Genomic DNA, 25,827 nt, shown 5'->3' with positions numbered 1-25,827 from the left:
GATGAGACCGGGAAATTAATGGTGGGAAATATGGAGATGGCAAAAACAATGAATGAATATTTTGTATCAGCCTTTACAGTAGAAGACACTAAGAATATCCCAACACTGGACAAACAGGGGGCTATAGGGGGGGAGGAGCTAAACATGATCAAAATCACTAAGGAAATGGTACTCAGTAAAATAATGGGACTCAAGGCGGATAAATCACCTGGACCTGATGGCTTACATCCTAGGGTCTTGAGGGAAGTGGCGGTAGGGATTGTGGATGCATTGGTAATAATTTTCCAAAACTCCCTGGACTCAGCAAAGGTCCCGGCAGACTGGAAAACTGCAAATGTAACACCCTTATTTAAAAAGGGCAGTAGACAGAAGGCTGGAAACTATAGACCGGTTAGCCTAACATCTGTGGTAGGTAAAATTTTGGAGTCCATTATTAAGGAGACAGTAACAGGACATTTGGATAATCATAATTTAATAGGACAAAGTCAGCATGGTTTTATGAAGGGGAAGTCATGTTTGACAAATTTGCTGGCGTTCTTTGAGGAAGTAACATATAGGGTGGATAAAGGGGAACCAGTGGACGTAGTGTATTTAGACTTCCAAAAGGCATTTGACAAGGTGCCACACAAAAGATTATTGCTTAAGATAAAAAATCACGGGATTGGGGGTAATATTCTGGCATGGATAGAGGATTGGCTATCTAACAGAAGGCAGAGAGTTGGGATAAATGGTTCATTCTCAGACTGGCAATCAGTAACTAGTGGTGTTCCGCAGGGTCAGTGCTGGGTCCCCAACCCTTTACAATCTATATTAACGATTTGGAGGAGGGGACCGAGTGCAACATATCAAAGTTTGCAGATGATACTAAGATGGGAGGGAAAGTAGTGAGTGAGGAGGACATAAAAAACCTGCAAGGGGACATAGACAGGCTAAGTAAGTGGGCAGAGAATTGGCAGATGGAATACAATACTGGAAAGTGTGAGGTTATGCACTTTGGCAGGAAAAATCGTAGAGCAAGTTATTATCTTAATGGCAAGAAACTGGAAAGTACTGAAGTACAAAGGGATCTGGGGGTCCTGGTGCACGAAACTCAAAAGGTTAGTATGCAGGTGCAGCAAGTGATTAAGAAGGCCAATGGAATGTTGGCTTTCATTGCTAGGGGGATAGAATATAAAAATAGGGAGGTATTGCTTCAGTTGTACAAGGTATTGGTGAGACCGCACCTGGAATACTGCATACAGTTTTGGTGTCCATACTTAAGAAAATACATACTTGCTCTCGAGTCAGTACAAAGAAGGTTCACTCGGTTAATCCTGGGGATGAGGGGATGGACATATGAGGAGAGGTTGAGTAGATTGGGACTCTACTCATTGGAGTTCAGAAGAATGAGAGGCGATCTTATTGAAACATATAAGATTGTGAAGGGGTTGGATCGGGTGGATGCGGGGAGGATGTTCCCGATGATGGGTGAAACTAGAACTAGGGGGCATAGTCTTAGAATAAGGGGCTGCTCTTTCAAAACTGAGATGAGGAGGAACTACTTCACTCAGAGGGTGGTAGGTCCATGGAATATCCTGCCCCCAAAAGCTGTAGAAGCTACATCATTACATAAATTTAAAACAGAAATAGACAGTTTCCTAGAAGTAAAGGGAATTAAGGGTTACGGGGAGCGGGCAGGAATTTGGACATGAGTCTAGGTTTGGATCGGACATGGCCCTGTGGGTAGTGGAGTGGGCCCAGGGGCCGTGTAGCCTGATCCTGCTCCTATTTCGTGTGTCTAATTCTGTTAGATTCAGGAGATGGTTCTGTGATAGTGGATTGGTGGTTAGGATCAGATCAGCCATGATCTTATTGAATGGCGGAGCAGGCTCGAGGGGCCGATTGGCCTACTCCTGCTCCTATTTCTTATGTTCTTATGTTCAATATACCTATTCAGGAAAATACACCATTCTATAAAAGAATTCTGACTTTATTAAAACATGACAAACTGGGCTTGAAAATCTAAAAACCTAACAATGGAAAAGCTGTAAACAGCATACAGGCTATTGAGATAAGATAAGTTGTTGACACTGAATCAATAGCTTTATTGAAACAGGAGGTTGGATGTTCCTGACGTCTGAGTCTTTGGGAGAAACAGAATGGTATACCCTGTTAAGGTGTTTTTAAGTACACTTTGTAAACAAACACAGAAAAGTAAGAAACATATGCCTTCATGGGAATGGCATCAAGTGGGGGAGGCACCAGCCATCACATTGTTTTTGTGTTGAATTTGGAACACCTAGGAGTCATGAGTCTGTGTTACAACCAGCTGAGGTGACTAAGAATTAAGCAGAAGACCTTGGTAAGAATGACATCAAATAAATGCACCGGTTGTTACATTCAAACACCTAAAGGAGAGACACGAGTCTGCATTGCTACCAGCTGAACTAACTGTAAGAATAGCAGGGGCCAGCAGAAAAATGACTAGAGATAATTAGCTCATATTAGCAGAAAACTTCAAACGAAATACCACTGAGAAAGGGTATAAAAATTGAACTTTAAAATGGGAAGATAGATTCGCTTAAAAGGGGCAAAACAATTCTCAGGCTACAGAGGCAAGCTCTGTAAGTCTACAGCTCTTTGAGTCTCGGGGATCAACGGTATTGTATTTGATTTTGATGGATATCCTGGAATACACTAAGAACTGTAAAACTAGAGAAGGTAAGATTTGAGAGTAAGGATCTCTGATAATAGAATTGTATGATTTTTGTATTTGGAACTGTTAATGTTGCGATTGAATCACCAACTGTAAATTACATGTCGGTTCTTTAATAAATCTATATATTTTTAGAATTGTCTCACATAGTACTTCAGTATCAAACTCGCGAACTCAATCTCTGCACTCTTTGGTGAAGAGTTGCATAATTCTGGTGGAGTTTTCTGGACTCTCATAATATCCAGAATGTTACAGTCTAGCTAAACTTATTAAAAGTGCTATCTGGAGGACGGTAACATCTTCAGGTTGTTCCTTTCCTTTAGGGGGAGATGGTCTGGACCTTTAGACCCAATTACGCGTCTTTAGGATTTGGCTACCTCAAACTTTAGTTGAAAGTGAATGTCTGCGGAATACACTTGATCCGGGGTAGCCCTAAAGGGGCTAGGACTAGTAATTATCCTTTCACTGCCTCCTCTGCTGCTGTCAGATGTGCAATGATGGAGGGCCACCTCCGGTTCGCTCCCTCTCCCTCTTATTGTGGGCTGTCTTCTCTGGCAAGGAGGGAAAGAAAAGAAGTTTGAGTGAGATTGATGGAATGAGTGTAAGGAATGGATGGGTTACATCTGCAGAAGATGACTATGAGGGAATGGGGTTCAAATGCCAAATGGCCTCCTTCTGTGGTGTTACTTGCTATGATTGCATTAGGATGAGGGTGAGTGTGAGGGGTGGTTAGTCAGATGGGGATGTGAGTATGTATGCAGAGAGGGATGGGTGGACATGCAAGGTATGTTGGTGTGAGGAATGATGTGCAAGAGTAGGCTTGGGAAGGCAGAGTGATGGGGATGTGTTGACAAGCACTTCATGATGAGGGTGAGTGTGACTTTGCACTCACCTTTCCTGACCTCATGAAATCATTGAAGCACTTCCTGCACTGGATCCAGGCCCTCCTGAATACATCCCTGCTGCTGACCACCTCAGCAATATCCAGCCAGGCTCTTTTTGTTGTTTGTGGAGGTCTCCTTTGCCTGTCAGCAGGGAAGAGGACCTCCCTGTGTGCTCTGACAGCCTCCACAAGGGTACGTAAGGAAGAATCCGATAACTGGGGTGCAGCCCTCTGACTTTGGCTATCCATGTTTCAAAAATGTCAGCTCTCCTGTGGCCTTTCTATCACACCTTCCACCCTCCTCTGGCAACCTTTAAGTGAGTTGAGTGCAAGGTTGCTTTAAATATGGGCGCTGGAAACGAGTCATTGATGACATCATCAGACCCGCATCATTTAATAGGGCCAGGAAATGAGCAGGACTCTTTCAATTGGGGCCATTAAGTGAAAGTCGCTCTGAGCAGCGCGTTGCACAGAACATCGCATTTCGGACCTGCTACACCACCTGCACGCACCAAACCCGATGCAAAGGTGAAAATTCCGGCCATTATTTTTCCAATTTTCCCTTTTTTTTCGCCACTCTGCTCATGCAGATAATGGTTCTGAATTTGCGGTCAGAGGCTTCCTGTGGGCGGATGTCTCCAACCAGCAAAAAATCTACGAACTTACCAGATGGTCCCGGAGGTTCGGACACTTGTGCTCCTGGGCCTCTCCGGGTACCTGCGGGTAGAGGCCCACATTTCCCAGGGGCGCAGGCGGTTCGCAAGTGCATTCATATTTATGGAGATTCTGTATATATGGAAACCCCATAAGCATGAGTGGGAATACCCCCAAAAATACACATACGCTTCAAATAAATATTTTAAACAAAAATTTAATTTTTTGAAAAATACATTTACATATTTTAAAGGGGCTAAAAATAAACGTACTTTATTTCATAGGTTTTTAAATGTATAAATTATTGAAAAAATTTATTTTTCTGTTCTTTAAAAGTCTTACACTGGTAAAAGCAGGCCTTATATCTGTTTTTACCATGCATAAGGATTTCACAGACATTCGCTGGGCAGAAGTTGGGCAAATAGTCCAACTCTCCACCCACAGATGCCCTTTTCCCGTGGATGTGGATCATCTGTCAAGAAGATTCTTGACAGGTCGTATGCGCAGCGCGTGCCTAAACCCGGAACTTGCGCGGCCCCTACGGGCGCGTACACACCCCGTACACACCCGTAGCGGCCGCAAATTACAATCCATTAATTCCTGCTGGGATATGATTCCAAGTGAGGCTGGCTGCCCTCCAGTACCTTACGCAAGTTTCCATTCTTCATACGTGAGCCTAAACAGTAAGGGGGGTAGGAACATAGGAACAGGTGTAGGCCATTCAGCCCCTCGAGCCTGTTTTGTCATCCAATGAGATCATTGTATTGATTTGTATGTGGGTTCAATGACGACACATTAATGAAAGAGATGTCTTTTTATCTAAAGTATGTTCAACTCAGTTAACAGCATTACAGGAGACACCATCTTAGAGATCCATCTAAAACAAAACTAAAACTAAACTGCTTGTCTCTCACATGCCCTCTGCTGGTCAGGCATAAATAATCAATCAGGCAAATACCATCACTATTTGCTGATATCATTACATCTCCCTTTCTTAAAACAGAAGTATTTTACTTTTATCTACCAACATGTTTTCTTTGTATTACTCTGCATTTTAACTGTAACAATTAATGAACTTACATTATCATTATCATTATCAAGGTTTTTTAACCTTGTTTTGTGTGTTCACATGAAATATGTAAATACACTAGAACTTGAAGAAAGAATAAGATAACATTACTTCCTTCTATAACAAGAGTCCTTAAACTTGCTCAATGAGTCTCTCAGGAGGCTTCACGTGTCTTGAGGATTTTCTGATTGATTGTCCTTGAATCTGAGTTCTTGCCTCAGATGATGGTTTCTCAGCTGTGTGATCAGGTTGTTCAACAGTATCAGTCTTTTGACCTGCTGTGGCTGGTCCCATGAGAAGATCCTGACGATTTCTTCTCAGAACAGCACCCTCATCTGTCTGAATGGTGTATGATCTTGGTTGTACTTCACTCAGGACAGTTCCCTTCTGAGTCCATATGTTTGTTTTGTCTTTGAACCTTACTTGGTCACCAGTGTGGAGTTCAGGTAGGTTTTGTGTTCCTCTGTCATAGTAGTACTTTTGCTTTTCTTTCTGTTATTCTTTGAACTTCCTCACTTTCTCCCCCTCTTTAGTTTTCAGGAGGTTCTCCGGGGTGGGTAGGTTTGACTTTAGCAGACGTCCCATAAGGAGTTGGGCTGGTGACATACCACACTCGAGCGGCGTTGTGCGGTATACAAGCATGCTCTGATAGATGTCAGTTCCACTGTCTTTTGCCTTGTACATCAGTCTTTTCACTGTCTGGACCGATTTTTCCACTAGTCCATTGGACTGTGGAAAGTGAGGACTTGACGTTGTGTGGACAAAGTCCCACTCTTTGGCAAAGTGTCGGAAACTTGCATTGTAAAACTGGGGTCCGTTGTCTGTGAAGACCTCGCTTGCCACGCCATGTCTGGAGAATATGGCTTTCATACATGTTATCACAGCATCTGCAGTGGTGGTGTACAGTCTACAAACCTCTGGATACAGGGAGTAATAATCTGTGACTACAAGATAGTCCTTCCCTTGACATACGAATAGGTCAGCGCCTACCTTCTGGTAAGGTCTGTCTGGTGCTGGGTGTGGCTTTAGTGGTTCTACCGGATTGCTTGCTCGATATTTCAGGCATATTGTGCAGTTTGACACCTCATTTGTCACATCTTGGTTGATTTGTGGCCAGTACATCACCTCTCGTGCTCTTTTCTTACACTTTTCGATTCCCAGATGTCCTCCATGGATCCTTTTTAGCATCTCTTTTCTCAGACTCTTTGGGATAATTATTTTACTTCCTTTGTAGATGATGTCTTCCACCACTGATAGATCTGCCCTGCAGTTCCAGTACTCTGCCATGTCAGGTGAGCAGTCTTGCTTCATGTTGGGCCATCCATCCAAGATGCTTTTCCTCAGTCGTCTCATTGTTTCATCTTTGTTTGTCTCAGTCTTTATGAGCTCCATTTTTGCATCTGCTATGGGCAGTGCACTTGTGATCATGTCCACGTAGGCGTTCACTTTTTCATCCATTTTGGTGTTTGCGGGCTCTCCTGGGTCAACAGCTCTGGACAACGTGTCTGCTGTATACATCAGCTTACCCGGTGTGTACGCAACATTCAGTGTATAGCGTTGCAACCTGATCATCATTCTTTGTATTCTAAGCGGACAGCTATTTAGTGGCTTTTGGAACAATGCAATCAAGGGCTTATGGTCAGTCTCTACACTGATTGCTTGTCCTGCCACAAACTGGTGAAATCTTTCACAGGCATATGTGATGCTGAGCAGCTCCTTTTCTATTTGAGCATATCGCGTCTCCGCGTCTGTCATCGAGCGCGATGCATATGCAATAGGTTGCCAGTAGTCATATTTTTGCAGAAGAACAGCACCGAGCCCACTCTGTGATGCATCTGATGATATCTTGATGGGTCTCGCTGGGTCATAAAACCTCAGAACTGGTTCCTCTGTGAGCAGTTTCTTTAGATCGCTCCATGACTTCTCATGCTCATGATTCCATTCCCATTCTATGTTCTTTTCAGTTAGTCGTCTCAGTGGCGCCATCTTTTCTGAGAGGTTGGATATGAATTTCCCCATGTAGTTGATCATTCCATTAAACCTCTGCATGTCCTTTTTGCATTGTGGCTTTGGCATATTCTCAATGGCGGACACCTTTCTGGGATCTGGTCTGATGCCCTCACTGCTAAGGATATCTCCCACGAATGTCAGTTCTGTCACCCTGAGCTGGCATTTCTCTCGATTCAGCTTCAGGTTTGTTTTCCTTGTTGCTTCCAGCACTTTTTTCAGTCTCTCGTCATGCTCAGTTCTCGTGGTTCCCCATACTATGATGTCATCCATTGATGTATCAACTCCCTCCAGGTGCTCATAGATCATATGGATAGTTTTGTGATACACTTCAGGAGCTGAGGCAATGCCAAATGGTAACCTTAGGAATCTGAATCTGCCAAATGGACTGTTGAACGTGCACAGTCTTGAACTTGCCTCGTCCAATTTCATCTGCCAAAATCCTGATGATGCATCTAACTTGCTGAAATACTTTGCATTTGCAAACTGTGACATGATTTCCTCACGTGTAGGAAGCTTGAAGTGCTCTCTCTTTATTGCTCTGTTTAGATCTCTTGGATCCAGGCAAATTCTGAGCTTTCCATTCTTTTTGTCCACAACGACGAGGGAACTCACCCACTCAGTTGGCTCATCTATCTTCTGAATCACGTTCAGGCTTTCCATCCTGTCCAACTCTGCCTTCAGTTGCTTTTGAAGAGCAAACGGAACTTTTCTGCATGGATGTATGACCGTTGGCATACTTTTATCTACTCTGATCATGTGTTCTCCTGGAAGGCAGCCTAGACCCTGAAATAGGTCGTTGTACTCTTTCATGAGTTCATCATAGACTGTCTCTCCTTCGCTTTCCACAACGAGGACTCTCTTTACCAGGTTCAGTCTCTCACAGGCTTTTAAACCTTGTATGGCTTGCACATCCTTTGGCACCACGATTAATGCTAGCGTGTGCTCTCTGTCCTTGTGTGTCACTTTGACAATGCATCTTCCTTTCACTGGTATATCAGTACCTGAGTATCCTGTCACTTTCACCTTTATTCCATGTATCTTTGGTCTGGGTCTAATTTTCTTAAAATCAGTCTCTGATATCACATTAACTTGTGCTCCAGTATCCAATTTAAATGGAATGTGTATGTCATTCACTTTTAGTGTCAACATCCAGTCTCTTTTTTCTTTTTTGTTTTCAGACATGACATCTACATAGAACTCCTCTATCTCGCTTTCATCTACTGCATGGACCTTGCTTTGTTGCGCTTGGTTCTTGCAACAACGGGCATAATGGTTGTTTTTGTTGCAACTATTGCATGTTTTACCATATGCTGGACACTTTCTTGGTGGATGCTGTGTACCGCATCGACTACATGACTTTCGATTGCCCCTTTCATTTTTGTTCGCTGGCCACGCCTCTTTTTTCACATTGGCGCTCTTTTTGTTAAACGGTTTGTGTCCGTTCATTCTCACTGCATCCACGTTGCAGCTACTGTCACTGAACAGCTCCTTTGCCTGCGACTTCACAGTCTCTGTAGCCCTACACAGTGCTATGGCTTTTCCCAGGTCTAGATCTTGCTCTCTTAGCAGTCTTTCCCTTAGACCATTATCTGGAATACCACACACCAGTCTGTCTTTTATCAGCGAGTCTGTCAGTCCCCCAAATTCACATGTTTTGCTTCGGTTTCTCAGTTCAGTCACATACTGATCAATAGTCTCTCCCGTTTTCTGTACACATGTGAAAAATCTGTGCCTCTCAAATGTCACGTTACGTTTAGGTATGCAGTAGGCCTCAAACTGTTCCATTATTTTATCCAGCTTCATATTGTCTCCATCAGCAGCGAATATGAAGTTATTATACACCTCCAGCGCTTCATCACCCACGACATGTAAGAACACTGACACTTTCATTTTATCACTTTTCTCGTCAGCTCCGATTGCCGCTAAATACAACTCCAAACGTTGTTTGAACCTCCTCCAATTTTCAGCCACATTACCTGTCAACTGAAGCTTCGCCGGTGGGAGTAAACCTTCCATTTTTTCACTTCGTTAGCTATTCTCCAATGGTAAGTAACGATGTTCTCTTTTGGCTTGCTAATATGTGGAGAGCTGATTTAACTTCAGATTTTTCCTCTTCATCTCTTTCAATCACTTCTGACACCATGTATTGATTTGTATGTGGGTTCAATGATGACACATTCATGAAAGAGATGTCTTTTTATCTAAAGTATGTTCAACTCAGTTAACAGCATTACAGGAGACACCATCTTAGAGATCCATCTAAAGCAAAACTAAAACGAAACTGCTTGTCTCTCACATGCCCTCTGCTGGTCAGGCATAAATAATCAATCAGGCAAATACCATCACTATTTGCTGATATCATTACAATCATGGCTGATCTGCGATTTAACTCCATATACCCAGCCTTTGCCCATATCAATTAATACCTTTGGTTAACAAAAAGCTATCAATCTCAGATTTAAAATTAACAATTGATCTAGCATCCATTGCCATTTGTGGAAGAGAATTCCAAACTTCTACCACCCTTTGTGTGTAGAAGTGTTTCCTAATTTTGCTCCTGAAAGGTCTGGCTCTAATTTTTAGACTATGTCCCCCAGTCCTAGACTCCCCAACCAGCGGAAATAGTTTCTCTCTATCTACCCTATCTGTTCCCCTTCCTATCCTGAATTTCTTTGGGGGTTCTTCCATTTGTCTGCTGCAACTTCGGCAGAAGAGCTGCAGAAACTCCCAGAAAAACCATGTAACGGCGTTCTTGTAGGGTTTCCACAGCTCTTCTCCTGAAGTTACAGACAGGTGAGAGATTCCTCCGTGGAAATCCTCCCCGTTAGTGTCAGCAGGCTGTTCACATATGGAGGTTAGCACAGCTGAGCCTGCTCCTGTTCCCACCTTATTGATTCAAATGCCAGCAGAGGTCAGTGGAATCCTGCCTTACTTTCATCCCCTCCATAGCCCAGACCAGTTGAACCAATTGTCGCACCCAACTGGCTGAGATCAGTGCAGTCTGAAAATCAAATCTGGCAGCCTCTAGTCTGCACATTGGATGGGGACTTTACCCACTAAACCAATAGTAGGCTCTTCTCTGTTGACCTTGGCACAGAGATCACATGCCTTGTTATGGTGGGTAATTGTCTTCACACAGTGATAATCATCCTACACGCCACAGCAATGGTCCGGGATATTAATATATTACTATTATTATCATGGCTTTGAGAAATGGCTCATCTGCTGGTCTGTAATAAGTTGATTTTAAATATGAGCAGATGATATTTTTTTCTTTCCGTCTGAGTAGATAGGTGAGCTCCCTGTAAAGAATACTCTCTGACAGCTACAAAACAGGTACATTTCTGAACCAGATGGGGACCATTCATCTGTCACTCATCTTAATGAGGAAGCATTCATTTAGAAATTCTGGAAGCTTCTGCATAAATGCTACAGAGGAAGGGCTCTGGACTCCGGAGAGGGTTATATTGCCGTTGCGTAAGACTATGTTTAACAAATGCTAAAAAAGATAATTCAGTCCAAGTATAGCGTAGCTTCAGTTCTCTAGCCATTTGGCATTGCTCCGTCATTAACATATGCTTTCAGGGCCCTGGACTGTTTCTCATTAGAGAGAATAGAAATGAATATTGTAAGGCTAGTTTCTCTCAATTTTCTCAGAGTAAACTGACCCCACCATGCAATCTACATTTTTACAGAAAATGATGGCCCATTGTCTACGAGCATATTACCATTTGAATCTGTTGTGGTAATATAAATGTTTAATAGCTGTACATGAAAATGTTTAATAGTCACAGTTAAAAAAAATTATGCAACTTCCATTTACATGAAAGTTTTTAAATGTTGCATATCTTTAGGGAATAATTTATATCAAATTAATTTCTCTTTAAAGCACATTTTATTTTAGAAAAAATTAAATGTTGACATTTTTATGGTGTGTTGCGGGCACCTCAGTCACTGACTCACATGTGGGGAACAACTGATTCCACTGCTCCCTTTCAACTTGTAACAAGAGCGCCGAAATTGATCCCCTGTTTTACTACATATATTTGAGAATTTGTCTTTTTATATTTCTGTATCAAATTGCTCAGCCATCAAGATGTTAAGGATTAATAAAAACAGAATGAGAGAATTGGCACAAATGTAAAAAAAATAATTCGTTGTACAGTACCGTGATGAGATAAAGCATTGAGGAGGACATAAAATCTCTAAAATTAAAAAGCCAAGTGAAAATTATAAGAAGAGTTGTGACACCAGCAGAACAAAAATGACACTGAGATGTGAAGAACATTTATAATCAACAAAAACTTGTCAGTTCTTCAAAATTTCTTTAAGGAGGAATTGTGCTCATTATAAAGTTATAAGGGAAGCTTTTCCTTATTTAGAAAGCATAAAAAATGATTATGCAATTTGCATCGCATGATATAATTAGTGTCAACAAAACATCAGCCTGGATTTTGCAGTGGTAATGATGGCGAAACTGTCAGCTTTAGCCATCATTACCCCTCTGAAACTGACAACAATTTCAGGATTTAGCGCATGTGCAAATTAATGCGGAAATCCAGAAGTTGAGGTCAGTCATTCCCTGCTCCGCCACAGGTTGTGCTGTGGAACTCCTCGGAACGGGCAATCAATTGAAATCACACTGAAGGATGAAAACTTCCCCTATTACGCTAGAATATTGCTGTTAACACCCCACCCCCACCCCCCACACCCTGAAAATGTTAAGCCTTGTTGAAAGAGGTGTAACTGGGTTTTTAACGGTGTATTGACTGCTGAACAACCATTCTGGCCCTGAGAAACTAATTTTCTATGTGTGGAATGTCAAATGTTTCCATTAATATGATTAGGAATTACATGTTTTTAGAATACTACATATTTTTTTAAAGTTTGTTTATGATATTTCAGCTTCGACCTTAATCCTATGTGCATATCCCAATCTTTATTTCGCTCTCTGTAAAAAAAAAAAAAATTTTTAATTAGAATCTGTGCATTGTACTTCCTGGTTTGCTGTCTGTGACAATTCTTCAATGTGATTGGCTGCTCAGCCTACTTGATGACATAACCATTGCTGGATGCTGGAGATTCACTTGATTTTGCGCCAGATTAAAACAAATGTCAGGAGAACTGAAATCGATGCCACGTAGATTACTAGATCTTTGTGGGCAGCTTTTTTCGAGGTCCGCTGCGACCTCCGTCGCTTCACTACTGAACGCAAATTCCGGGCCAATATCTCAGAAATATGTCATTGCGCAACTTATATTTAATGCCATTGTGACTCTAGGCTCTTCCACATTCTCCCATCTCCAAAATAGCAGCATCCCTCATTTAATTGACTTCTAGTTCTGAAACAGCTGCCTTCCAGTGATGCAGGGGATGAAAGGTTTTCTGAAAACTGACAGCTTCTGTTTAGTAATAGAGACACGTGACACTGCTGCCCTCTTTTTTAGAATACTGTGAAAACCTAGCGAGATCACCAAAGTTGCAATAGGATGAAATTGTGATCTTACATACAAGCTCTTTAGTATTGTCCCCCTGTTGTATCAAGAGTGAGGCTCAATTGGAACATTTTACACTTCGGGTATAAAGATTGTAATGTTAACCAATGTGGTCTTATCAGGTTTTGATTGTAAATTAATCAGGTCACACAGAAGTTTAATCTTGTGAGAAAGTTTATTTACAGCAAAGTAAATTAATATATAAGAAAATGGTATGTTGGCCTTCGTAGCGAGAGGGTTCTAGTACAGGAACAAGGATGTCTTGCTGCAGTTGTACAGGGCCTTGGTGAGGCCACACCTTGAGTATTGTGTGCAGTTTTGGTCGCCTTATCTGAGGAAGGATGTTCTTGCCATGGAAGGAGTGAAGCGAAGATTCACCAGGCTGATACCTGGGATGGCAGGAATGACGTATGAGGAGAGATTGTGTCGATTGGGCTTATACTCACTGGAGTTTAGAAGAATGAGAGGGGATCTCATTGAAACTTATAAAATTTTAACAGGACTAGACAGACTAGATGCAGGAAGGATGTTCCCGATGGTCGGGGAGTCCAGAACCCAGGGGTCACAGTCTAAGGATAAGAGGTAAGCCATTTAGGACTGAAATGAGGAGGAATTTCTTCACCCAGAGAGTGGTGAACCTGTGGAATTCTCTACCACAGAAGGCAGTTGAGGCCAAGTCATTAAATATATTCAAGAAGGAGTTAGATATATTTCTTAAGGCTAAAGGGATCAAGGGATATGGAGAGAAGGTAGGGACAGGGTACTGAGTTTGGATGATCAGTCATGATCTCATTGAATGGTGGAGCAGGCTCGAGGGGCCAAATGGCCTACTCCTGCTCCTATCTTCTATGTTTCTAAAATACATCTAAAGTCATTCCATTTAACTTTTGAAGCACAAATTCAATTTCCTCCTCAGCTTGAGGATATATATCTTCAATTTATTTTTGGATATTAATAGGGGAGATATTTAGCACAAGGAAAAGAGTCCAAATTAATTATATTATTGTATAACGAAGGTGGTGAAACCTCTTAAATAGGTATCTTGATCTCATAGGAGGAAACAAGTGCTAGATTGTATTAAATTAAAATGAAGGTTTTTGTTTCATAGAATCACAGAAAGTTACAGCACAGAAGGAGGCCATTTCAGCCCATCGTGTCTGCGCTGGCCAACAAAGAGCTATCCAGCCTAATTCCACTTCCCAGCTCTTGGTCCGTAGCCTGCAGGTTAGAGCATCCCAAGTGCACATCCAAGTACTTTTTAAATGTGGTTAGGGTTCCAGCCTCTACCACCCTTTCAGGCAGCGAGTTCCAGACCCCCACCGCCCTCTGGGTGAAGAAATTTCCCCTCAAATCCCCTCTAAACCTTCCCCCAATTACTTTAAATCTGTGCCCCCTGGTTTTTGACCCCTCTGCTAAGGGAAATAGATCCTTTCTATCCACTTTATCAATGCCCCTCATAATTTTATACACCTCAATAAGGTCTCCCCTCAGCCTCCTCTGTTCCAAGGAAAACAGACCCAGCCTATCCAGTCTTTCCTCATAGCTAAGATTCTCTACTCCCGGCAACATCCTTGTAAATCTCCTCTGTACCCTCTCGAGTGCAATCACACCTTTCCTGTAATGTAGTGACCAGAAATGCACGCAATACTCTAGCTGAGGCCTAACTAGTGTTTTATACAGTTGAAGCATAACCCTCCTGCTCTTGTGTTCGATGCCGCGGCTAATAAAGGCAAGCATTCCGTATGCCTTCTTAACCACCTTATCTACTTGGCCTGCTACCTTCAGGGATCTGTGGACATGCACTCCAAGGTCCCTTTGTTCCTCTACACTACTCAGTGTCCTACCATTTAATGTGTATTCCCTTTCCTTGTTAGCCCTCCCCAAATGCATTACCTCACACTTCTCCAGATTGAATTCCATAAACAGTATAATCATCATCGCATTTCCATTGGCTCCCAACTTTATTTTGAGGGATGCGTTCAAACTCCAAGTGTAGGGAGGTGTTTAGTGCATTGGTTTTATACCAAAGCTGCAGTCACAGTGTAAGTGCAGCCTAAATCTGGCATCGGGGCCCAACCTGATACCAGAATGAAGTTGAGTGAGACTCCTGGAGGAAGCAGCCTCCACTTAGCATCAGTCAGTTTAGGCCTTGGCACCTGATTTACACTCCAAATTTAGCGTGGGTATAAGGTGGTTTTGGTTGACATTAATGCTAAACTTGTGGAGTATGAATGCACCCTGAATAAGACAACATTGTTGCTGTGACATCAACTTTTTTGTCATCAGTGATGAGACAAAAACTATCACTAAGAAGAGATCTTCATTTCTCTTATTGGGCTGGTTTGCAACAGAGTTTCAGAGGGGAGGAACTGCAACTGAGATTAGTTGACTTCATTATTTTGCAGCCCATACCAAATTGATCAGAAACCTTTATGAGTTATTTGTTTTATATTTAAAGAATTGTTTCCACTCTTTATAATGACTGATTTTCTCAAGGCTTCTGCAATCCTTTTCATAGCTGTGTCCTTATTAATGGCAAAAACATCCACTTATACCCTAGTATGAAATAATTGTGAAGAGAAGGTACCTTTAAACCTTGCAATTCAGTTTCTTTGAAATTGTAAACCTGATTCATATTCAGAATTTCAAAGCAGTGTTTTGCTTTATACAAATGTGCAGGTCTTCTCATGACTAAATGCCACAGCAGCAAGAAGCACATTTAACTTTGCATGACCTCTCGGTCATGGCTATTAATGCTGGCCTTCATCGATTGCAAAGTCCGAGGCTCCAAAGGATTTCTATGGTCTTCTGTTTCCACAGAAACCCAATAAATGAAATACATGCTCTTGGTTTAGAAGAATCGGTTGTACAGAATAATAAAAAGATCAAACAAAACTTGGAGGTGATTAGTATCTGTATTTTGTCAAGTTCCATGCAGAGAGAAAAGGCGTGTGGCCCAATTTAATTGGACAAATGGTGCCGCTGCCACTTAATGAGCTGACGAAGAGAGAATGGAGCATTTTCTTCAGGCTCTAACTAGACACATCTTTCAACTTGAGCTGGGAAAAATTCATACTTCAGAATTAATACGTGTGGTAGTCTATTTTAGCGAATCAGCTGAAACTGCTGAGGAAAAATGAAGTGTGTGGCACTTTTCATAAAGCCGTTACTGGATATGTATAAAATCATAGTGTCATGTGGAGTGGAACTGAGTGGCCAAGAGTACAGTAAAATGTGCCAGAATTCATGCTTCTAAATAAATTATACTTTGTAAGATGTGTACAGAATGTTAGAATTAGAGGGGGAAAAATTCAGTTAGTTTGCACCTCCACTTAGCACCTTAAGAGGGCGCTAATGGGACGCAAAGCAACTAGCGCCCATGCGCGGCGATGTTTGCACCGCTCGCAAAATTGACCAGACAATTTGCGGCGGCGCTAAACACAACCGCCACGATCTCCTGCGCCGGCAGATCGTGACGTCAGTCGAGCATGCAACGCCCCGTTAGCGCCCCGGACCGGATATTGAGTGGCGCCCCCTGCCTTTCCGCCTGCCGCTAGCAACGACAGGTTGAGGGGAGCGTTTTGCAGTCAGGAAGGGACTGGAGGAGTGCTATTTAAAGGCTTCCTGCCTTTTTTTGTTGGTGACATTTTTGCACCACGTATTCTGAGAGAGAGAGAGAGAGAGAGACTTCTGGAGAGATTCAACGCCGTGTGAAGGAGTTTTGGGTACTGAGCAGCACTTTGCAGGTTCATTTTGATTTGCCCTTCCTTGTATCGATTTAGAAGACACTCTGGGGGCTGCACTCTGAGCTCTTTCCCTGGGTCTCGCCATTGTTCTTTCCAGCAGATTTGATGTACAGGTCTCTCCAGGCCGAGATTCAAGGCTGCAATGAGCAGGATGTGGATGGAGAGCAAGATCAACCCTCCCCTTTAAGAACTGGCCGGCGCCAGTGTGTCTGTGTTCCATTGCTGACTGACATCACATGAGCTTTGCCAGCACTCTGAGGTAGCGCCTCGCTCCTCAGCGTTAGCGCCTTAAGAGAGGTGCATAGCGCCTGATTTAGCGCTCCAATCAACTCCAGGGGCGATAAAAGCCAAGTTTGCAGTTGGAGGCAATAATTAGCGCCAGGCGCTAAACTTTGCGCACGGCCGATAATCGCGCCCCAAACGGGGCGATACTGAATTTTTCCCCCATAGCCTCTTAGGCTTGAGTTTTTTTTATCAGTGAAAGAAAATGATATTGTAGGATGGCTTTTGGACATGAATTGTGTAACTGACTGTAAAGTAGTTGGGGCTTCAATACTGGACTGTATCTTTTCTATCAGCCTATGTTGCTACTTATAATAAAAGTACAAAAACTCTTCATTTTCATTTCTGTAATTTGTGTTTTGTTACACAGCAATTTTTAATTTTGTTGCTGTATATTTTTTTCTAATTTTTCTCCTCTCCTGAAGGTGGTGACTAATTGATCAGAAAATTTGAAAACCATGTCAGCTTTATACAAGAGTACTTCTCAAACGAGGCTTCAATTTTTCTGTGCTGCATTACAGGCAACCTCATACTGTGGAGTTGAGAGGCTGAGGCAGCCCACGCTCACTTTACTTAGGAGGGTCACAGTTGACCGAGGGAGAATAGTTGGGCTGGCTTTGAACCCATGTTCAATTACTGTGAGGTAGGTGCTGTAAAGCAATGTGACTCCAGACCCCTATCATGATGGAGGAGGAACAGGTGAATTCTTGCATCCTTTGTGACTTCCAATGCGAACATTATTTCAACATTCAGTCAGCAGTAGGCAGATCACAGGGAATGTAAAATTAGAGGTCTGCACTTTCTATAGACTGGGCATAGAGCTATCTTGCAGTCCTCAGGGGATTAAATGGCAAGTGAATCGACTGCAATGAAGTACAATGCTTTCAACATCTTGATCATTTGCCCTCACTGCTTATTTTAATAGGCTGTTCCGCGATAAAAAATTGCCAAGCGACAGCAAAGAGTTAACTACTATTCCATAAAAACACATATATTATCAAATTTCCCATCTGGTGGCACAGACCAAACTGAATACTGAATTTGTTCTGGTATAATGGAGCTGTGTAATTTGTGTCGAGCTGGAGATGACACAGGTTGGTGCTTCTGCTGAGTTTGTTTTTAATTAAAATAAGGTTGCTTAAAAAAATAGGCTGTAGGTCATACCAGGGTCACGCTGTGTTATGATTTAGCTGAGTTTGATTAACTCTAACAAATTCCACAAGCCCATGCAGCTAGACACTTCAAATATAAAATGGTCGATATGCTTCACATCCAAAATGCCACATATCTCCCCAAAGTAAAATAATCTGGTGTCATTTTATAAGAAGCAACTTACCATTGGGAACGCTGAGTATTCTCATGTGAGTCTGGCGTAACTCAGCCCTTCACAATGATACAATATCAGTCTTTAATTATGTTTTGGATGTCATACAATTCGGCTAATCTCCAGTCACTCCTAAATCAGAAACAGAATGTGACTCCCTTTATTACAACACAGAGGAATAAATTATTGGAGCCCATAAACATTTATCAAATGTCGCATATTTAACCATAAATAAGTGATTCCATCATGCACTTTGAAAATAAAAAACAAGGGCAATTTAGTTGATGATTGTCTAGTAGTTTTTCAAAGGCATTATTAGGTTTGGGTGTCATTTAAGAACATGATTAAGCGGCATGAGGTGCTGAAATATTAGAAGAAAAACATTATTAAAAATATTCTCCTCTTAATTTTCTCGTATAAGTTCAAAAATGACTCAATTAAAAACTTGTGCCATATAATGCATATTAATTGATTCTAAAATTATAGGTACTTCTCTTTTCAAAATTGGTTTCTTCTGGTACAAAGAGAGACCTTTAATACACTTGACATACTTATTAATAGCACTATGTTCAAAGCTCTCTCACTCGAGTGATGCTGGTGGATTGCACCAGGAAAAGGTCAATTTAGGTCCCCACATCTTGCATACTAATGCACTGCACAGAGCAAGACCATGCTCTGCAGTTTCTTTCTCTCCTGTGCCAAGAATACCGTTACTCAGAGCAACTAAACTCAGGCATTTTCAAAGGCCAAGCCACTTTTAATTTTAAGGGCCAGTTTGACCCTTTAAATGAGTGAGATTGTTGTTTTTGCCTTTGCCAGTTTTTTCCCTTCTCTTGAAGATATTCACTTATTGTGAGTATACGGTTCCATGGGCACTGGACAGCCTCCCACATTTTACTTGGGTCCTCAACCAACATTACTAAAACAGTTTATCTGGTCATTATCACATTGCTGTTTGTGGGAGCTTGCTGTGTGCAAATTGGCTGCTGTGTTTCCTACATTTACAACAGTGACTACACTGCAAAAGTACTTCATGGGACATCCTGAGGTCATGAAAGGCGCTATATAAATGCAAGTCTTTCTTTTCAGGTGGCCTTTTTTCATGCATTAATGTCAACAGGCAAAATGACTGCAGGGAGAATCCCAGCGAAGCCCACTCCTGTCCTCAACCAATGCCCACATGCATGCATTTCCAGCAGGGGTGGCTGGATAACAATTAGGAGTGAGAATTTTAGCCAATTTTCTCGACCACAACCCAAGGCGCTGACACCAAATCCACTGCAGCCCAGGTGAGATCAGCTAACCCAGTATGGACTGCAGATTGAACCTGCGACCTACCTAATCTGGGTGATTTAGAATAATGTCGCTGAGCCACTAGGAGAGCTGGCCCAAGCATTTAAACAAAAAGTTATACTGAATGTATAAAAACTGCATTGATAAAAGTCTGCACTTCAGAAATTACAAGCCTAGATTTTCCCCTTTATATTGTCCAGCACTGGGATGACAAACAGGATGGGGACCTTTAACGTGGATCCCTACCCATTCCCATCCACCCAATTTGCTGGCGTAACTTCTAACTGATGCCAAAAGCACTTTCCCAGAAATGTGTTGGTGTATTTAAATGAGGCAGCAATGATCTGGTGGTGTCATAGTCCCCATTCTCCATCATTAACAATGATGGAGAATGGGAACTATGATGCAGAGTGGTCTGCACAGGGTGGGATTAAACAGAGTGCACTTAAACAGAGTGTTTTATTTGGGAATTTGGAGAGAGTGGGAATTCGGAGAAAAGGGGGAAGGAGTTGTTGCTTTTTGCCTTCACGACTTGTAGTGCTTTGTGTTACAGGGAGATATTTTATTTCATTTACCCATAACTTAATCTAGATCAAATAAGTAGTCAAGAAACTAAACTGTAAACTAAGTTACTTAAATACAAATTTAATTAAATAAGTCAAGGTCATATAGGGATAGCAGTGCAGGTGGTGTGCCACCACTGCAGTATGTGGGAGTTTGTGGAGAGCATTGTAATCCTGGATGACCACGTTTGCAGTAAGTACCTGCAGCTTGAGGAACTTCAGCTCAGAGTTATTGAGTTGGAGTCTGAGATGCACATATTGTGGGGCATCAGGGGAGGGGAGAGTTACCTGGACACTTTGATCCAGGAGGCAGTCACACCCCTTAGGTTAGGTAGTGGTACAGGTCTGGTTAGTGGTCAGGGACAGGAGGGTGTGACTGCAACTCGGGCAGGTAACGGGACCCCAGGTGCCATGCTGGAGGAGTCTCAGCCTTTGCCCTTATCCAACAGGTATGAGGTTCTTGCTGCCTGTGTGGATGAGGGAAAAGCCTACAGGATGGATGAGCTAGCTAACCCTGGCACCATGGTGCAGGAGGCTATTTAAGTGGGCGAGTGAAAGGGAATGTAGTTGTGGTAGGGGACAGTATAGTTAGGGGGATAGATACTGTTCTCTGCAGCCGTGACTGGGAGTTCCGAAGGTTGTGTTGCCTGCCCGGTGCCAGGGTTAAAGACATCTCCTCGTGGCTGGAGAAGAACTTGGAGTGGGAGGGGGAAGATCCAGTTGTCATGGTTCATGTAGGAACCAACAACATAGGTAGAACTAGGAATGAAATTCTGCTGAGAGAGTTTGAGGAGTTGGGGTCCAAATTAAAAAGCAGAACCTCAAAGGTAATAATCTCTGGATTGTTACCTGAGCCACACGTCAATTGGCATACGGATAAGCAGATTAGAAGGTTAAATGCGTGGCTCAAAGTATGGTTTGGGAGGCAGGGGTTTCACTTCATGGGGCACCAGTACTGGGGAAAGAGGGAGCTGTTCCGTTGGGACGGGCTCCACTTAAACAGGGCTGGAACCAGTGTCCTGGCAAATTGAATAACTAGGGCAGTAGACATTGCTTTAAACTAATGAGGGTGGGGTGGGGGGGAGGATTCAGGAAAGAGTAAATTTAAAAGCAGCAAGAGAAATGTCAAGGCTCTAGAGCAGAGCAGAGTTTTGGGTAAAAATAAGCAGCGCGGGTCAGGAAGGGACAGAGAGAGAAACAAAGGTAATAAGGTATCAGTGACTAAGGTGACATCAGGGAAAAACAGAAAAAAGTCAAAGCAAAGGCACTATGGGGGAGAAATTCAGTATCGCCCATTTTGAGGCGCAAATATCGGCCGGGCGCAAAGTTTAGTGCCCGGCGCAAATTATCGCCGCCAACTGCAAAATTCGCCTCTCTCGCCCCTGGAGGTGATTGAAGCGTTATATCAGGCGCTACACAACTCTCTTAAGGCGCTAAGGCCGAGGAGCGAGGCGCTACTTCAGAGGGCGGGCGCAGCGCAGGTGCTGTCAGTTAGCGATTGAACACAAACACACAGGCGCCGGTCAGTTCTTAAAGGGGAGGGTCGATCTTGGTTTGCAGCCACGCCCTGCTCACTGGAGCCTTGAGTCTCGGCCTGGACAGACCTGTGGCGAAATCTTCCAGCCAAGGACCATGGAGAGGGCCAGGGAGCGAGCACAGCGCTTCAGCGAGCGTGCCTTGGAGGCTTTGGTTGGCGCGGTGGAGCGCAGAAGATCTCTACTGTACCCAGAGAGTGGCAGGAGGCCTTTGACAAGCAAATACAGGAAAGCGTGGAGGGAGATGGCTCACAGAGTGACCTCAAGCAGCATGGTGCCTAGGACCCCTGTGCAATGCAGGAAAAAGTTCAACGACCTCACTCGGGTCGTCAGGGTGAGTGCTTTTTTTCAAAACCTTTTCATCCCTCCATCTCCACCTCACTTTATGGCCAGAGGGTCGTGAAAGCCCCAATGCCCAGCAGTCATCCAACACCTATGGCCCTTTCATGAAACACACACGCACATTCCACACTTTGCATACAGTAAGGGCTATTCAACCATGGGAGGCATTTCAGGCAAGACCATGGCTGCATACAGTAAGGGCTATTCAAACATGGGAGGCATTTCAGGCAAGATCATGGCTGCATATTTGCTCAGATGCCATCCTTTTTCTTGCAGGCCAAGCTGGCTCATAATAGGAGACAGCAGCAATGGACCGGTGGAGGGCGGCCTCACCTTCAAGCCCTCAGCGATCTTGAGCAGCGCATCCACAGGATTGTGGCAAGCTGGATGCTTGGTCCCGTCGCCACTGGAGACGCCGACCCCGTTCTGGCCAGCAATGGTAAGGTCATCGCCTTTTTTCCTCTCTCCTTCCACTTGTTCCTCACAACAGCAGCCTTTGACACTTTCAATCCAAATCAGTACATCGCTGCACTCATATCTCCCTTGCTGCCACCCTGTCCTCACGCTAAAGCCACTCTTGTACCTCCCTGCTTTCAGATGGTGATTCACCAGGTGAGGAGACGGGTCCTCAAGCTGCCATTGGGAGTGAAGCTGAAGGCGAGGAGGAAGAGGAAGCCGGACCATCAGCGCATTCAGGGGCGCGAGCCAATTTTGCAGGCGGGGCAAAAATGGGGCATTGCGCACGGTGATGATGTCATCATTGCCTGCGGAGTGGGGCGCTACCGGTTACCACCACCACTAAACTCCCGCTGAATTTAGCGGGAGTCTTTAGCGGTACCGTGCCCGGGCAAAAAGTTGTTTGCGCCTCGTTAGCGCCCCCGGAGGTGCTAACAAGAGGCGCAAATGTACCAAATTTCTAGCCCAAGCTTTCTATTCAAAAAGGGAGGGAGACAGAAAGCAGGAAACTACAGGCCAGTTAGCTTAACATTTGTCATAGGGAAGATGTTGGAAGCTATTATTAAAGATGTTATAGCAGGGCATCTAGAAAAGTTCAAAGTAATCAGGCAGAGTCAATATGGTTTTGTGCAAGGGGAATCATGTTTAACCAATTTATTGGAGTTCTTTGAGGAAGTAACATGTGCTGTGGATAAAGGGGAACCGGTGGATGTACTGTACTTAGATTTCCAGAAGGCATTTGGTAAGGTGCCACATCAAAGGTTATTACGGAAAATAAAAGCTCATGGTGTAGGGAATAACACATTGGCATGGATAGAAGATTGGCTAGCTAACAGGAAACAGAGAATATGCATAAATGGGTAATTTTCTGATTGGCAAGATGTAACGAGTGGTGTGCCACAGGGATCAGTGCTGGGGCCTCAACTTTTTACAATTTATATAAATGACTTGGATGAAGGGACCGAAGGTATGGTTGCTAAATTTGCTGATGACACAAAGATAGGTAGGAAAGTAAATTGTGAAGAGGACATAAGGAGGCTACAAAGGGATATAGATAAGTTAAGTGAGTGGGCAAAGATCTGGCAAATGGAGTATAATGTGGGAAAATGTGAAGTTGTCCATTTTGGCAAGAAGCATAAAAAAGAAGCATATTATCTAAATGGTGAGAGATTGCAGAGCTCGGAGATGCAGAGGGATCTGGGTGCCCTTGTACATGACATAAAGGTTACTGTGCAGGTACAGCAAGTAATTAGGAAAGCTAATAGAATGTTATCGTTTATTGCGAGGGGAATTGAATACAAAGGTAGGGAGGTTATGCTTCAGTTATACAGGGCACTGGTGAGACCACATCTGGAGTACTGTGTACAGTATTGGTCTCTTTATTTAAGGAAGGATGTAAATGCATTGGGAGCAGTTCAGAGAAGGTTTACCAGACTAATACCTGGAATGGGCCGGTTGTCTTATGAGGAAAGGTTGGACAGGCTAGGCTTGTATCCACTGGAGTTTCGAAGAATAAGAGGTGACTTGATTGAAACATATAAGATCCCGAGGGGTCTGGACAGGGTGGATGTGGAGAGGAGGTTTCCTCTTGTGGGAGAATCTAGAACTAGGGGGTCACTGTTTTAAAATAAGGGGTCGCCCATTTGAGGAGAAATTTTTTCTCACAGAGGGTCATGAGTCTTTGGAACTCTCTTCCTCAGAAGGCGGTGCAAGCAGAGTCTTTGAATATTTTTAAGGCAGAAGTAGATAGATTCTTGGTAAGCAAGGGGGTGAAAAGTTATCGGGGGTAGACGGGAATGTGGAGTAATCAGATCAGCCATGATCTTATTGAATGACGGAGCAGGCTCGAAGGGCCGAGTGGCCTACTCCTGCTCCTAATTCGTATGTTCATATGTCCGGGAACAGAGCGGCAGGAGGCTCGTGGGGCGCTAAGCAAAGGGGAGGTGGCGGGCGGGGGGAAACAAAAATCGGCTGACTTACTTATCGTGGCCCCTTGCGTCTTTGAACGCGGGATCCATGCCGTGATCTGGCAGCCCGACACTCCTCTTGAGTGCTAGGTTGCTGGCATGGCACCCCACTCACCGGTGGTTTAGGTAGGGCCCCGCAGAGTTGTGGGCTTGGGCCCTCCCCTTTAATGAGGGGAGGAGCCCTTCCATGCGGCAGCGCTATGTGGCCTAGTGTGTAGCGCTGCAGAATGCACTGCCCCGATATTCAGGGTTAGCGCTCTAAGAAGGAAGTGGAGCACTTGAATTAGTGCTCCACCTCCCTCTTGGGGCACTAAAACTGAAGTTAGTGATCGCCAGTGCTATTTTTCGCTGGGCACTATATTTAGCGCTCAGGTGATGTTAGCGACCCAAATGATCGCTAGCGAATTTTTCCCCCCTTATTTCTTAACTGATGTTGATTTTCACTGCTAACAGTTGATTTGCTATCTATCTTTGTGCATTCGGCTCCAATTTTTAATACTCACCTAATTATAAAGGGGACTTAATGGGTTTCTGGTTGGAAATTGCCTTGTATCTTTAGATATAAGGAAAAGAGGAGCAACTGAGGAAGACCAGGTTAGTCAGGCAACACATGGAGGCATTTGACATCCAGCCACTGTTTTTTTCCCATTGCAGAACGTACAGACCAAGGCACTCCTACAATCAGCTAACCCAGATTCAGTGATTGCAGAGACTGCACTTCACAAATTGTGACCAGATGCAACACATTCTGTGTGTCAATGCATGCAGGGAGTTGTCCCAATGAGCTCATCATGAGGAACCCCAGCCACCCAGCTCTATTCAGGAAGACAGTAAAGTGTCAGGAAGGCTTTTTAAATCCTGCAGCAACTAAATTCCTCCCTCCTTCCATCAATTTACTCTTGTGTTACATGGGAGTTGTGCTGCTGGCCTGTCATTCAATAGGGTAATTGATGTAAGAAAACTACTAGGCACTTGGTCTAAGTACTAAACAAGGCTTTAATCAACTGTTTTTCAACATGGAGATCTAGTTGTGTCTTTCACTAGGTCCTGTTAAAGAATGTCCTGAGCAAGCTGGGTCCATGCCCAAGTATTTATACTCTCCCTGGACAGCGCCACCAGCAGGCCGCCCAGTATCATTTCATAAGTTATTTCCACATGAATGACAAGATTCGTGTCAGTAATGAACTGACCCCTCGAATTCTGCTGAGGTCAGTGGTGCACCTAACCAATGGGTGGAAGTCCTGCCCTGCTGGAATCGAGGCAGTGTAAACAGCCCTATGAATTTTCAGGGCCAACACCCGCAGACGACTTTAACACAACCATAAATGTAATCAAAACCTAGTGTATGCCGAGTGTTTCTTTCCACTGTGCTTCCTCTTGGTGCCAGTCTGTAACATATGACCTCTTAAATTTAGCTTCTCCTAGGTGCACCCCAGTGGCTGGCTACTGCATTCCACTAGGTACCGTTGGGAGTGAGGTGGCTTTTGCCTCATGGAAGCTAAGTCCTGTAATT

The sequence above is a fragment of the Somniosus microcephalus genome, chromosome 4 (genome assembly GCF_052327205.1).
Source record: "Somniosus microcephalus isolate GS21.2 chromosome 4, FLI_Smic_1.0, whole genome shotgun sequence".
NCBI lineage: Eukaryota > Metazoa > Chordata > Chondrichthyes > Squaliformes > Somniosidae > Somniosus > Somniosus microcephalus.
Note: the sequence above shows the minus strand (reverse complement) of the source record.